General features: G+C 47.7%; 1 protein-coding gene across 3 annotated transcripts in view; it reads right to left on the bottom strand.

Annotated features, from left to right (window-relative positions):
* LOC117347622 (inactive phospholipase C-like protein 2) overlaps nt 1-14695 on the bottom strand; it is a 100420-nt gene that overhangs the window by 39402 nt on the left and 46323 nt on the right. The gene's annotated exons all lie outside the window — the stretch shown is intronic.

Raw genomic sequence — 14695 nt, 5'->3', positions numbered from 1 at the left:
AATGCATATTCATTGGGGAAATCCTGAAAACCTGACTGGATTCAGCCCTCAAGGAGGGACTTTGGAGACCCCTGGTGTAGATTGTTGCATCTCTTGGAACATAGTGCACATTAAAGCACCCTGGAACTACTGTATGATAAAGTGCAGTTACTTACCTGTAACAGGTGTTATCTGAGGACAGCAGGCAGATTTCCCTAGCAACAGCAGCAGATGAATCCAGAGACCAATGGGATAGCTCACATCTACCAGCAGGCGGAGATAGAGAAACTGATTAACAGGTGGTCCTATTGGCTGGCACTCCTCCTGTTTATCTAGTATTCTCTATCTCCCAGCAGGAAAAAGTCGCTATTCAACTAGCTCCTGAATTCTGGCTGTGGCTGGAACTTTATTTTCTCCTGTTGAGGTTTCTCTTCAGTGAGCTGGCAATGCTATTTCTCCTGTTGAGATTTTTCTCTTCAGTGAGACAGGGATGTCCGGCTGAACGGTGCCGGCTTTAGAGGTTACACTTGGGCCCCCCCTTGTCCCTGCCTCACCCTCCCTCCATTGCTAGAGGGTCTGACTGGGTCTCAATTTTTTTCTTCTTTCCCTTCTCTGTGTAAAAAAAAAAGAGACCACAGTTGTTACATTCTGCAATGCTTTTGCTGCAAACTTGCTTCAACCAGCCCTAACAACTAGCTTGTGAGTATGTCTGGCTTTTACAGTTGTTTGAACTTCAGGTTCTGTTTGGGAGTCTTAGTACTGTGGGTTCGGTCATCGTACATTTAAGGCATGGATATTTTATTGAGGCTAAGTTTTATGACTAGAAATCCGTGGAGGGAGCCGGGACTTCCTGCCCTTTGCATGCACGCGCTTGGTTTCCATTATTGGTTACAGTGCGGCAGTAGCGGTGCGATTTCTTGCTCGCACTTGTTCTCATTGTTGGGTTTCAGTGCAGCAGTAGTCCTGTTTATTATGAGGCTCTCTTTCATTGGTGTTTGTCACGGCCATGTACAGCTGATTGTGCAGGTGCCGGTTTATAGCAGCATGAAATGGGACATGTTTTTTCCGGCACTGTGGGCCGTTCTTCTGGTTATTCCCTGAGTCTGATTTTATTTCTATGCAAGCCGCGGCAGGGTAAATTTTGCAGGGCTTGAATCCAACTATGTTTCTAGGAGCGTTGATGCAGCGGCCACGTGTCAGTGAGAATCCGGCGTGCGCTTGGGTCTCCGGTGATGGCGGGAGAGCTGCAGCGTTCCGGTTGTTTGTTTCCAGCTGACTTTTGTCAGGATATGCCGGGGCTTCTCTCCTTTCCGGTTCAGACAAGTTGTATGTGTGTCACCAGCTTTGGGACAAGCTTGGGCAGCTTTATATGTCTATGTCTGTGTTCCTGCTGTACTCCATTGAAGGAAGCTGCTTGTTTAATCGGACTCTGGGGTTAGCACTCAAGGGGTTTACCAGAGAGACTCTGCCCTGTGCTAGGTCACCCAGTCTCGGTTTGTCTCCGGACTGGGGCGACATACGGCAACTCACGGCACGGTGAGATCAGCAGTAAGATAGTGCCCTGTATTTCACACAGGTATCTCATTGTCTCTCTTGGGGTCCCTGCAGATTGAGCCTTTGTCTGTTGGTAATTGTCCTTATTTGGGCCTCTGTGCTGAGCTGCATGTGTCTAGTAGTGGCACAGGATATATATGCCTAAAGGTAGTACAAACAGTTCGGGCTGTCTCTATGGGCATAATGACACTGCGCATCTTCCTGCGGCCAGGACTCTCTTTCTCTATTTCTGAGGGGGCCTGGACTTCAAATTTCTATGCTTATCACGCTGGTTTCTCCTGTCACCATTTTCTCATGGCACATGCTAGACGGGCCCCCCGTCCAGACAGGAAGGGCTGTACAGTTCCTTTTAACCAGGAGCCAGTTACCTGTTCTATCAAACCCGCGGAGGATCACGCGCTATGTGGCTGTTAGCCTCATCCCTGAAGCTCTCATTAGCGATGTGAGCTTTGTCTGATATCTGTAAGGATGCTGTTGTTTTCCACGGGGCGGTAGATGCAGCATCTTGATGAGTGTAGTATGTATTCACTTTAAAGGACATACGTATTTCGCTCATGTTACATGGGGTTAGTACTGTTTTCATGGTTCCAGTATATTCCTCTTTACATTGTGAAACTTGAATTTTCCTAGGAGAATCTTCTTGCAGATCCTACAGTCTCATCCTACCATTCCCTGACCTTCTGCACTTCATTCTGAGGGGATCTTGACTTCTTTCAATGACTCTTCAGGCTTTCTCATGAGGGAGAAAACGCTATAATGTCAGGTCAGGGGGCTGTGAAGATTTTTCAGGATGCTTGCATCTTTGCATCCTCCTCAGGTTTCCAGTTCGTTCTTGGAGTCTCTATGTTTTGTGTTTCCCTTTTCAGTGTTACTGGTCCTCAGGACAGTTCTTGTAGTTCTTCGGGAACTAAGGGACGTTGTTCCACTTACTGCATAGTGCCCGAGACGGGGGCATTGGGCAGGCTGGATCCCATTCTTCTGAATTAGTTTCTCGGGGTTACACATTTCTGCAGACAACATGGTAGTATATTTATATTTTCTCTATGGACTCCGATTCGGCACTGGGTTTGCCTGCCTCCCTTGGAGCAGCGCTTTCGGTTTTGGCACATGCCAAAGCCTACCCAAGGCTTCACGAACGTTTTAGGTGATGTGGGCGGTGGTACCGTTTTGGCGCTACCAGGCGATTCATCTAATTTCTTCTTGACTGCCTGCTTGATTTGGACGACTTCCAGTCGGGCCATTTGACTGACACGAAAAGGGTGGTATCTTTTCCTCAGTTCTTTACACGTGCATCTTCGAATTTGCACAGCGCTCTTTTCTCCTGTACTATTTATAGGTATATCGGGGTAATGTTTTTATTCATATAGGAGAGACATGTGTTTCTTTCCGGAGACTTGGGCGTGAGGTCTCGGTCTCAGATTGGTATTCTTCTTCGCTTACCATGACCAAGAGTATGGGATTCTGTACAGTTTCTGTGATCCATATTGCTGACTCCACTGGGAACTTCGGCTTGCTTTCCCCTTCTTATGCTACAGCAGTCGCTTTTGTTCCGGTGGTTCCCGGTATCTCGGGGCTCCAATTATTTGGTATGCTCCTCCTGCATCGCTCTGTATGATTTGGTGGCTCCGTGCGATTTCTCTTTTCAAGGCATGCCTCGTTCTTTGCTGGACTAGCTCATGACCACCGACCATCCCGGGCTGTCGGGTTAGGGAGCTCGGTGGCTTCCATCCTCAGCTCCAGGAGTCTGGTCTTCAGAGGCGACTCAGTACTTGTTCATTCTTCTGCTCTTGAGCAGGGTCAGGCTACCTTTCTGGAGCTTCAGATCATTCTTCCGGATTGCCTCTGAGGGTCCTTTTGGTCAGTATTATGATGGGGGTATTTCTCTACAGCTTGGGCAGTAGGTGTTGTACTCAGTTGGCAGGTGAAGTTGGTCTGCTTCAATGGGTGGACTCTCATCTTCGTCTTCAGTTGGCAGGTGAAGTTGGTCTGCTTCAATGGGTGGATTCTCATCTTCGTCTTCTGTTGGCAGATCCTTTTCTGGATCAGGATAAGAGTTTGGATAGAATCTGAGCATGGCCTATTTCTTATATGTTACAGTGTACAGCGCTGTGTACACTCTGGAAAGTGTGCATGTTAGTAATAGTGTAATCTTCTGCATCCTGGATATTGAGATTTGTGGCTCAGGCGTTCTAGCTCTTTTTATGGACGTGAGATCTCCTTGACCTAGACCTCATGGCCTCGTCTCTCAATTCTAAGCTTCCTAGCTTCTTCGGCGGGCCCAGGAAGTGGGAGTTAGAGGGGGTAGCTGCATGGCTGCTTTCTCGCCTCTGCCTTCTCTTTTTCAGTGTTTTCCACTGGCTGATGATGGCTTGGATTTGCCATCTCGAGCTCGCTTTCCGGGCACAGTATTTGTAGAATCTCTGGATTGGCGGCGCCATCCTTACTATGCGGATTTGATGAATCTTTCGACAGCTGGACTAAGAAGTTTCCTGGTATTTCCAGCTTTGCTCGCCTAGGGTCCGATCAACATGGATATTTGTACTACTTTAGTATTACGACCTAGTTTTTTGAAAAATCTTGGTTGACGTTTAAGGGTTATGCGAAGCAGGTTGTTTCTTCTCTTATCCAGGTGCTACAGACGTCTTCTCCTGTGGCTTCTGCTTCCTTTTGGAGGTTTTTCCTTTCTTGGGTGCTTCTTAACGTTTGAAACACTCCAGAGTTCCTTTTTGGCACAAGTGTATTGCCGAGGGCTTAGCTTTCAATTCCCTTCAGCCATTCTTGGCTTGTTACAAGGGCTAGATATATTGCTCTTCGCTTACTTCTCAGCTTCATGTAGTTCAGTTCCTAAACAGAGTGCGGTATATTCATGTGCCTCTTAGAAAGCCCGGTTTGGAGTACAATCTTCATGTACTTCTTCTCAGTTTACCGAAGGCTTCATTTCATCCTTGTCTTTTGGGACTCTAAAGGGCTGTGCCGTTGAACATGGGGTTTCTTGTGGCCATGGCTTCAGCTCTGCAGTTTTCTATGTTGTAGGCCTTGTTTAACAGAGATTCCTATTTCTGATTTCCGAAATATGGGGTATCAGTTCGGATGGTACCACTATTTCTTTCTAGGGGGGTGTCATCCTTTCTTTTATGTCATGCTCGCTTTTCCTTCCTTCTTCCTGGGAGGAGAAATTGGGAGCAGTGCTTTTATTCACTGCATTTTTTGATACGTACGTAGCGTTCTCCGCGAGCTCGGTTTCTAACGACTTTTAGTTGTTTATATCTCCTTTTTGTATTCTTCAAGGGACGCCTCAAACGTATGGCGGGGTCCGAAGCCTCCATCGCTCAATGGGTCCAGGAGGACATTCTTTATGCTTGCTTGCTGGCAGGGAAGCGGTTGGCGAAATAACTTTATGACCATTCCGCCGGAGCGATGGCTACTTCTTGGGCTCGGCCCAGAGGTTTTTTCCTTGGAGGAGATTTGTCTCGCGGCTAATTGGTCTTCCTAGAGTGCTTTCTCTCCGCATTTCTGCTTGGATGTGGGGGTGCATGCGGTAGGGGCGTTTTGTGTTTGGTTGTTGCGGAGGCGGCGTTTGCTTCCCACCCAGATTGAGGATTGCTTTGCTACATCCCATTGGTCTCTGGATTCATCTGCTGCTGTTGCTAGGGAAGGAAAAATTATGTTCTTACCTGTTAATTTTCTTTCCCTTAGACGCAGCAGATGAATCCAGAGCCCCACCCTTTCTGGATATTGTCTCTCGGTTTTTTCTTTTGCAACTTTCGCAGTTTGTTATTATGGCAGGTTGTTTTCTGTATTATTGCATTTTGAGATTTGTTATGGGAAAGAAGTTTTTTACACGCTATGCCTATTGATGGTTACGGATGCTTGGGCAAGGAGCTATACTAGATAAACAGGAGGAATGCCAGCCAATAGGACCACCTGTTAATCAGTTTCTCTATCTCCGCCTGCTGGTAGATGTGAGCTATCCCATTGGTCTCTGGATTCATCTGCTGCGTCTAAGGGAAAGAAAATTAACAGGTAAGAACATAATTTTTCCATTCTTCCAAAGGGAGTGATAGGACAGGGTACGGGTATTGGAGTTCAAGAAGGAATTGGACAATTTTCTGAAGGAAAAGGGGATAGAAGGGTATAGATAAAGGGCTAGTATACAGGTTCTGGACCTGATGGGCTGCCATGTGAGCGGACTGCTGGGCATGATGGACCTCAGGTCTGACCCAGCATAGGCACAGCTTATGTTCTTATGTCAACCATGGAGCCCAGTACAGATAGTGTTAAAGTATACTGTCACTTTAAAAAATATTCAAAGTCTCGAGACTGCCCATGTACTGGTGTCTTCCTGCCTGATGTTAGCTTGTGGTACCATCAGTTCAGTAAAAAAGCTAAGAAGCCAACTAGGGGAGGTGGGAGGGTTTTGAGAATATCTGCCTGCTGTCCTCGGATAACACCTGTTGCAAGTAAGTAACTGTACTTTATCCTAGCACAAGCAGGTAGCATATTCTCACATAAAGGACTCTAGCTGAAACTAAAAGGGGCTGGAGAGTAAATTGACTGCTAAGTGGAGAACTGCTTGGCTGAACGATCCGATCTGGAACAATTCTCTAAACCAGGGGTGTCCAACCTTTTGGCTTTCCTGGGCTGCATTGGCCGAAAAAAATGTTTCTTGGGCCGCACAAACGTGCAAACGCTGCAGCAAGACAGAGGAGGGAGCTGGCAAGACGGTAAATAAATAGGGGCAGCAAAGGAAAACACTGCATTGCCCTCGACCGGGGCCGCACAAAATACTTCACTGGGCCGCATGTGCCCCTTGGGCCGCAGGTTGGACACCCTTGCTCTAAACAGTAGTGGAAAAACACCCTCCAGGGATTCAAGACAAAGTTAGACAAGTTCCTTCTGAACTGGAATGTACGCAGGTAGGGCTGGTCTGAGTTAGGGCACTGGTCTTTGGCCTAGGGGACGCCGTGGGAGTGGACTGCTGGGCACAATGGACCACTGGTCTGACCCAGCAGCGGCAATTCTTATGTTTTTATGAATGTATGAATAGAAAACTAAATGGTTGCGTTACATAAATCCTCAATGGGAGCTATTGAAGTTGCCATTGCTCTGACTTTTATGTTCAGTGACCTGACTTTTGAGCAATAGTCCAGTACAAGCATAGCAAAAGGAGGTACAGTCTGCCAGCCATGTGGAGCTCCAAGTCTGTTTGGATCAAATGAGAGAAATAGCTAAGTGGAAGTCATGTGAAGTTTGTTGCGATGCAGATAATAAACCAGAGCTCGTTTACAGTCCAATGTTTAGCATGCAGCTTCGCTAAGATGAGAATGTGGTCTTGGAAAAAAGACAGGAAGGACTATAAACTGATTCAGATGAAATTCTGAGACAATCTTAGGGAGAAACTTGGGATGAGTGTAAAGAACCACTCTATCATGGTAGAAAGATGTGCAAGATGGGTCTGAAACAAGTGCTTGAAGTTAATTTTCCATCAAAGATTACTCCCAATAGTTTAATAGATTGCACTGTTTGAATTGGGGTAGATTCAAGTTTGATCAGACTGGACAAAGTTAGCTCATCCTTGATGGGGAATATCATTGTTTTAGATTTGCTGGTGTTAAGAGACAACATATTAGAGCTCAGCCATTTGCTGATTTTTGTTAATTTTTGATTAATGGTAGATATGTCAATTGGGGTGTCAAGATTGATAGGGTATATTAACTGTATATTGTCCACATAGGCGAATACGGTAAAACCAATGGACTGGCCAAGTGATATTAATGGAGAAAAAAAAATGTTAAATAGTAATGGGAAAAGAACTGAGCCCTGAGGTATGCCAAAATCAATTGGAAAAGTGTCTGAAGTTGAACTGTTGAAAAAAACCTTTGATGAACAATCTTTAAAGTAGGAGGAAAACCATGCTAAGACTTGATCAGTTATGCCTATATCCTGCAGCCGATGTAATAATAGGTGATGGTTTATTGTAGGGATGCCCACACTTTTTGGGCTTGCGAGCTACTTTTAAAATGACCAAATCATCTAACAACAATAAAATTTAAAAAACACAAAGCACACTACGCAGAGAAAATGTTAATTATAATTTATGTTCCAGGGGTTTTCAAAGAGGTCACGGAAGATGACTTTATGCAATGTCACCTCACTAACAACTATACAAAAATAGACAAATATACCCCCTCCTTTTTTACTAAACCACGATAGCGTTTTTTAGTGCAGGGAGCTGCGCTGAATGCCCTGTGCTGCTCTCGATGCTCATAGGCTCCCTGTACTAAAAACAACTGTTGCGGTTTAGTAAAAGGCCCCCAGTGCAAAATATAGACAGCAGATATAAATTCTCAAAACGGACACATTTTTATCATTTTTTCTGTCTTTCTCTCTCCATGCCCTCTTTCTGTCTCCCTGTTCTCTCTCCATGCCCTCTTTCTGTCTCCCTGTCTTTCTCTCTCCATGCCCCCTTTCTGTCTGTCTCCCTGTCTTTCTCCATGTCCCCTTTCTTTCTTTGTCCCCTCTTTCTTTCTGTTTCCCTTCTTTCTTTCTATCTCCCTTTCTCCCTGCCTTCCCCCAACCCAACACTATCATCGGGGAACAGGCCACCACTGCCGCAGCCATTGGGGAAAAGGCCATGGTGGCGTTCTGAGCTCTCCTTGCTTCCACGCCGTAAAGAGGATGCAGAAGCACCGGGACCAGCCTTCCCCAACTGACGTCAATTCTAAAGTCGGAGAGGAAGTTCCTGGCCAGCCAGAATTGATGTCAGGTGAGGAAAGTTGGTCGGCCCGGCACTTCAGCGTCCTCTTTATGGCGTCGGGAAGCAGGTAGAACACGAAGGCAATGTGAGTCTATCACGGAGCCCAGGATGGGCTTATTCCAATGTCTCGTATAATGAGTGGTGGAACATTGTTTGCCTGTGTGCTCGGTACGAAAGGGTTGCTGCGGAACGTAATAATTCGCTCCGGAAGTTCACAAAAATGTGGGCCCCGCTGTCTGGTGAAGTAGCGTTTGAGTTACCCCATGACCGTCCTGGTGAGCCAGAATCACGACAATCATGACTATAAGGCTTACTTTACCGTATCATCTTATTGACCTATGTGAATGTATGAGTCACCCTATAATCTTAAGTGACACACATTACATTATAATGTACTCTTATATTTGTACATTTATCTCAGACTTGTACACACGGCTGATAGTTAGTTAGTTAGGTTATGTTATTACCATTTTTTGTTGATATGTCATGGACCGCCTGTATTTACACTTTGTAACGACATATTATGAACATGAGGTCTGTGTTGTATATTCTATAACAAAATGCTAATAAAACTGATTGAACTTAAAAAGAAGCATATACTGGCAGGTCTGGGTCTGCCAATTGCATGAGAGGTAGAAGTTCAAAAATACAGGATACATTCATCATACTTTTATAGGGTTGGGGGGACACCATATATGTCTCATCAAAGCACTATAGGAAAAAAGCATATTAGTCAATATGAAGGTTTGTACAGTAACCACAGAGGACTCTAGTACATCCTCACTCCTGCGTGTGGGTGGCCTTGCAAGACATGTCAGGACAGCAATGTTAGATGAGGAGATCAGAGCCGATATTAATCTATCGACAGCTCGGTCCCATGCAGTGCCTGGGCTGGTGAAGCTGCTGTCCTGCACTTCCTTGGCACAGGAACCTTCCAGCTTGTGATTGGGTGTAGCAGTGGTGTGGACTACTTTACACGAGCAAAAAGTGAAAACGTTTTTTAAGCGCCAGACTTTTAAATCGCTTTTGCGTCTTACTACTACACGAGCACCTTACAGCTATCGATGCATGTGATGCGCACTTATGAAGTATGTCTATGATGCGCTACAATAAGATACTCCTATAATTGACACTTTTCCTGGCATATGCGCACATTTATGCCTCTTTCCACGAGTCGCTTTTTCCAGCGACTGGGCTAATGGAATTTCTGTGAACCTCATATGCATGGGAAGTTTATTGAGCATCGCTTGCCGTTTAACAATCGGAAAATTTACCAACACTACAATAGCACACAGGATTTTTTTTTTTTTTTGTAATTCTTTATTTAAACACTGTTAGCCATCGTTACAACAATATGGCAGAACCAGACAAGCAAAAATACAGTGAATATAAAGTGAAATGCCCCTCCCCCCCCCCCCCCGCCAGAACCCCTCCCCCCTCCCCCCCCTTCCTATCCCTACCTCCCCCCTCCTCCGTAGATCAGGCCAAGATATCCAGCTCCAGTAGGAAGCCGAGTCTCCCCCCCCCTAATACAAGAGGCACCTATCGAGGAGACGGGAAGGGGTAGTGGCCCAAGAGGCTAAGGAGGTCCCATAGCAGGAACAAGTCAGCCCTTACTCCAGTACAGGAAATTCAGAGCCCCCCTCCACTTCCAGGAACCTACCCCACAGACCCTCAAACTGTCGCCTCTGGCGTGTAAGTAGAGCTGATAGCCGGAATTTCTCACACACCCATCCCAATTTCGTTCGCATCATCGCTACCGTGGGTACCGTGGGACTCTTCCAATGAGAGGCCAACACTAGTCTAGCCGCCGTAAATGCAAGACGCATCAGCTTGTCTTGTGCGTCCTCCACTGCCCCGGGGAGTACCCCCAACAAAGCAGTTTCCGCCCTTAGCAGCAAAGGACACTGCATAAGACGCCCCACGTAGTGGAACACCTGGGTCCAAAAGTCCACAATGCGAGGGCACTCCCACCACATATGAAAGAACGTGCCCCGCAGACCACACCCTCTCCAGCACTCTCCTGTGCATGAGGTACTCATCTTGGCGATCACCACCGGGGTAACATACCAGCGCACCAAAAGCTTAAGAGCATTTTCCACCAATTGTGGAGCCACCGCCACGTGGTGTATTCGCAGTGTGATTTGTTCCCATTCCTCTTTCGTATATGTGCGCCCCAAGTCTAGTTCCCAAGCCCTCATATAGGATGTCTTCTGATCTGGGTCAGCTAGTAGTAATCGATAAAGGAGCGAAATGCATCCCCGGCGCACCGGTTCCCCCAACAACATTTCAAACCTCGAACGCTCATAGGAGGTGAGGTCCCCCGCCCTAGCGCGCATAACATAATCCTTTACCTGCAAGTAGGGGAATAAATCACGCTGTTCCAGGTGGAAAGAGGCTCGGACCTCAGGAAACCCACGGATGTGCTCCCCTTCCAACAGCTGGCCAAAACATCTCAGCCCCCCTCGCTCCCACCTGCGAAAAACTCCCCCCTCCCTACCCGGGATGAAGTCCTCCGCATATCTAATAGGCACAAAATGTAGTCCCCTTCCCCTACCTATCAATTTCCTAAGGGCCCCCCCCCAAACCCGCAACGTCCACCGTATAAATGGATTAGAAATAGCAGCAATTTCCTTCTCCCTTAAACCCACCCACGGTAGATAAGACAAAGCGTGGATGTCCCTGGGACCCCCCAAGAGACCCTGCTCCACCTGAACCCATAGCTTGGCCGGAGTCGCATGCCAATCCACAACCGCCTTAAGCTGTGCCGCCCTGTAGTACACTTCCAAATTGGGCAACCCCAAGCCTCCCTCCTCCTTAAATTTGAACATGGCATATCTCGCCACCCTGGGACGCTTTCCCCCCCATATGAAGCGTAAAAGAGACCTGTGCCAGCGAGTAAAATATATTTTAGGAACTTCTACAGGCAGAACCTGAAAGAGATAAAGAAATCTGGGCAGTACCATCATACGCACCACCTCCATTCTGCCCATCCAGGAAAGGTATAAGGGGTCCCATCTATCAAGGTCCTGCCTCAGAGCCTTACCCAAAGGAAGATAATTATGGCAGAACAAAGTATTCCAATCCACCCCAAGCAGGATCCCCAGATACCTAATAGGACCCTTCACCCAGCGGAAGGGGACTCTACTTTGCAGTTCCAGAGCCTCCTCTGCCGGTACCGAGATGTTCAAGATCTCCGTCTTAGACAAGTTAGCTTTAAAGCCTGAGAGTCTCCCATAGTCGTGCATCAAATCTCGCAAGGCCAGAAGCGATCTCTCCGACCCCTCCACTATGGCCAAAATATCATCTGCAAAAAGGGACAGTTTATGCTCGACCCCCTGCACCTGTACCCCCCTCGCCTGCTGTGAAAGACGAATGCTCTGTGCCAAGGGCTCGATCACCAAAGCAAACAACAGGGGAGAGAGCGGGCACCCCTGTCTAGTTCCTCTATGTAACTCAAATGGCTTGGAATAGACCCCATTAACTTTAACACAGGCCATTGGGGTGTGATAGAGTGTAAGAATCCAAGAAATAAACCGCGATCCGAATCCCATCTGGCGGAGAACAGCCTCCATAAACGTCCAATCCACCCGATCGAACGCCTTTTCGGCATCCACCGCCACCGCCACCCAGGGAGACCCTGATCTTCGAGCCTCCCACACCAAATTCAGCACCCGCCTAATACCATCAGCCGCTTGACGTCCTCCTATGAACCCCACCTGATCCGGGTGGATCAGGTCCGGCATATGTGTCGCCATCCGATCAGCCAAGATACGGGCCAGGATTTTAGTATCAATACCCAACAAAGATATAGGACGGTAACTGCCACACATAGTCTCATCTTTCCCCGGCTTAGGGATTATCGTAATCCCTGCTAATCGCATATAGAAAGGCAAGCGCTCCCCCTCTTTCAGGGAATTAAATAATCTAGTTAGCAAGGGTGCAACCAAGGGAGAAAGCTTTTTATAAAACAACCCCGTGAATCCATCCAGCCCAGGGGATTTTCCCGGCTTCAAATGTCGAATCACCCGCAGTACCTCATCCACTGTAATATCCTCCTCCAGCCCCAGAGCGTCTAAGCTAGATAGAGTAGGTAACCCCAACTCTTGTAGATAGGTTTGGCTCTCCCCCAGAGAGCCCTCAAGCTCTGGTGAATAAAGCTCCTGGTAAAACTCCCTAAACCGCCGTTGTATGCCTACATCGTCAGTAATCATCCCATCATACCATCCCGCTCCTTAATAGCCAGAATATTACCCCTTGTTTGTTGTAATTTGACCCTGTGAGCCAAAAGTTTGCTCGCCCTGTTCCCCGTTTCAAAATATTTAAGCCTCAACTTTTCAAGATTAAATTTAACCACCTCATCTTCCAACTTCCCAAGAGCCATTCGGGTTTCCTGGATCCGGAGCCTCAGTTGCGGTCCCCCCTGTCCCCTCTTATGTTGATCCACCAAAGTACGAAGCGTTTCCCGGAGCTGCAATTCCTCCCGCTGTCGGGACTTTTTCTGATAGGCTGCTATAGAGATCAACTCCCCCCGTAAAACCCCCTTTAGACTTTCCCAGATCGTCATGGGGGAGAACTGGTCCACATTATTAAACTCTAAGAAATCATAAATCCCCGTTTCCAGCTGTTGCACTATCTTCGGGTCTCCCAGTAGGGTATCATTTAATTTCCAATACGTATCTCCCCCCCGAGGCCCTCCCCAACTCAGATCCATCCATAACGGGGCATGGTCAGACCACCCAATGGTATCAATCTTAGTGTCTATCAATTTTCCCCCCCAGCCTTTATCCACACATATCATATCTATGCGAGTGTATACCTCATGCACAGGAGAGTAGAAAGTGTAGTCCCTACCCAACCAATGTTGTACCCGCCACCCATCCTCCAGATTAAGGACGTCCAGGAATTTCTTTAGACATTTTCTATCGCCCTTAAGTCTGTCACCCCCCTTGCCCGTGGAGTCCCAATCCGGATTGAGTACCAAATTAAAATCTCCCCCCACTACCAAATGTCCTACCTTAGCTGATAAGATCTTTGACAGGAGAGTTTCAAAAAATTGTCCCTGCTGAGAATTAGGTGCATACAAATTAACCAACGTTACCCGTATCCCATCAATAGTACCAGTCCAGATAATCCACCTCCCACCCTCATCCCTCCATTCCCGATCTAGGACCACCTTCAACTTGTGGGAAAACAAAATCCCCACCCCCGCTTTTTTCCGCTCCACTCTATTTGAAGCCCAGACCCTCACGGGATAATCCCGGAATTGTACAAGTTTTTCCCCCGCTTTCACAAAATGAGTTTCTTGAACAAAACAAATATCAAAACAGAGGCGTTTAACTTCCTTCAATAACAATTGCCTCTTACGTGGCATGTTGAGCCCCTTAACATTCAGGCTACCCACACGTAAAACATTAGCCCCCTCCATTCCAAACCATGAAGGACGTGCTCATCAACCCCTCCCCTCCCCTTGCTATCCCCCGCAGCCCCCCAATCCCCCTCCATCTCAGCCCCTCCCCCCCCATCCCCACCCATCCACCCAGTCTGCCCCACCCCCCTCCCCTCCAGTCCCCTACTCCCTCCCTCCTCATCCCCTCCAAGACTTCAAGTGACCCCACCACTCCATAAAGACACCACCCATGTACCTCCCCCCCCACATTCTCTCATCCCCCATTCAACAAGTTCCCCTCCATCCATTCCCCCGACTCCCCACCGTACACTCCCCCACACACATACTATCCTTCAGTGATATCAGAGAGTCCACACCAAATTCCAGAGCACATCTGGAATCAGGAATCATCATGCTCAATCCGCTCGTCAGGTGTCCGCAGCAGGCGCCCCTCTCCGATCGGTCGTCTCCCCCTCAGGTCTGGAACTCTGCCGTCCTCTCTTCCTCTGTGACACCGCTTTCCATTGATACCGCTCCAACCTCCGCGTCGGTGATTCGCTCAAGACGGAATCGCCAGGGGCCACCAAGCCCTCCTTCCGAAGCACGGCCTGTAGCTCTATCACTGTCGTTACACGCTTATGGACCCCATTAAAAGTCACCAACAATCCGAAGGGAAAGAGCCAGCGATAGCGTACATTGTTCTTCTTCAGCACCTCCAACAGCGGCCGGAACTCCCGCCGCTTCTGTAGAGTGATAGACGATAAATCCTGAAATATCTCCACCTTCAAATTTTTCCAAGGAATCACCCCCAATTCTCGGGCTTTCTTCACCATTCGGTCTTTATCAGGGAAGCGATGTATGCAAGCAATGATATCTCTCGGGTAGTCCCCATTCTTGGGACCCAGCGTGCGGTGGGCCCGATCAACTTCCAGGCCCCCAGTAGTAGCATCCACGGCTCCCCCATCCGCCATCAAAAAGCGATAGATCTCCTGCACCACAGCTGTGGCGTCTCCATA

The sequence above is a fragment of the Geotrypetes seraphini genome, chromosome 13 (genome assembly GCF_902459505.1).
Source record: "Geotrypetes seraphini chromosome 13, aGeoSer1.1, whole genome shotgun sequence".
Classification (NCBI taxonomy): Eukaryota; Metazoa; Chordata; class Amphibia; order Gymnophiona; family Dermophiidae; genus Geotrypetes; species Geotrypetes seraphini.
The sequence above is the reverse complement of the archived record's forward strand: the minus strand, read 5'-3'. Positions and strand labels throughout refer to the sequence as shown.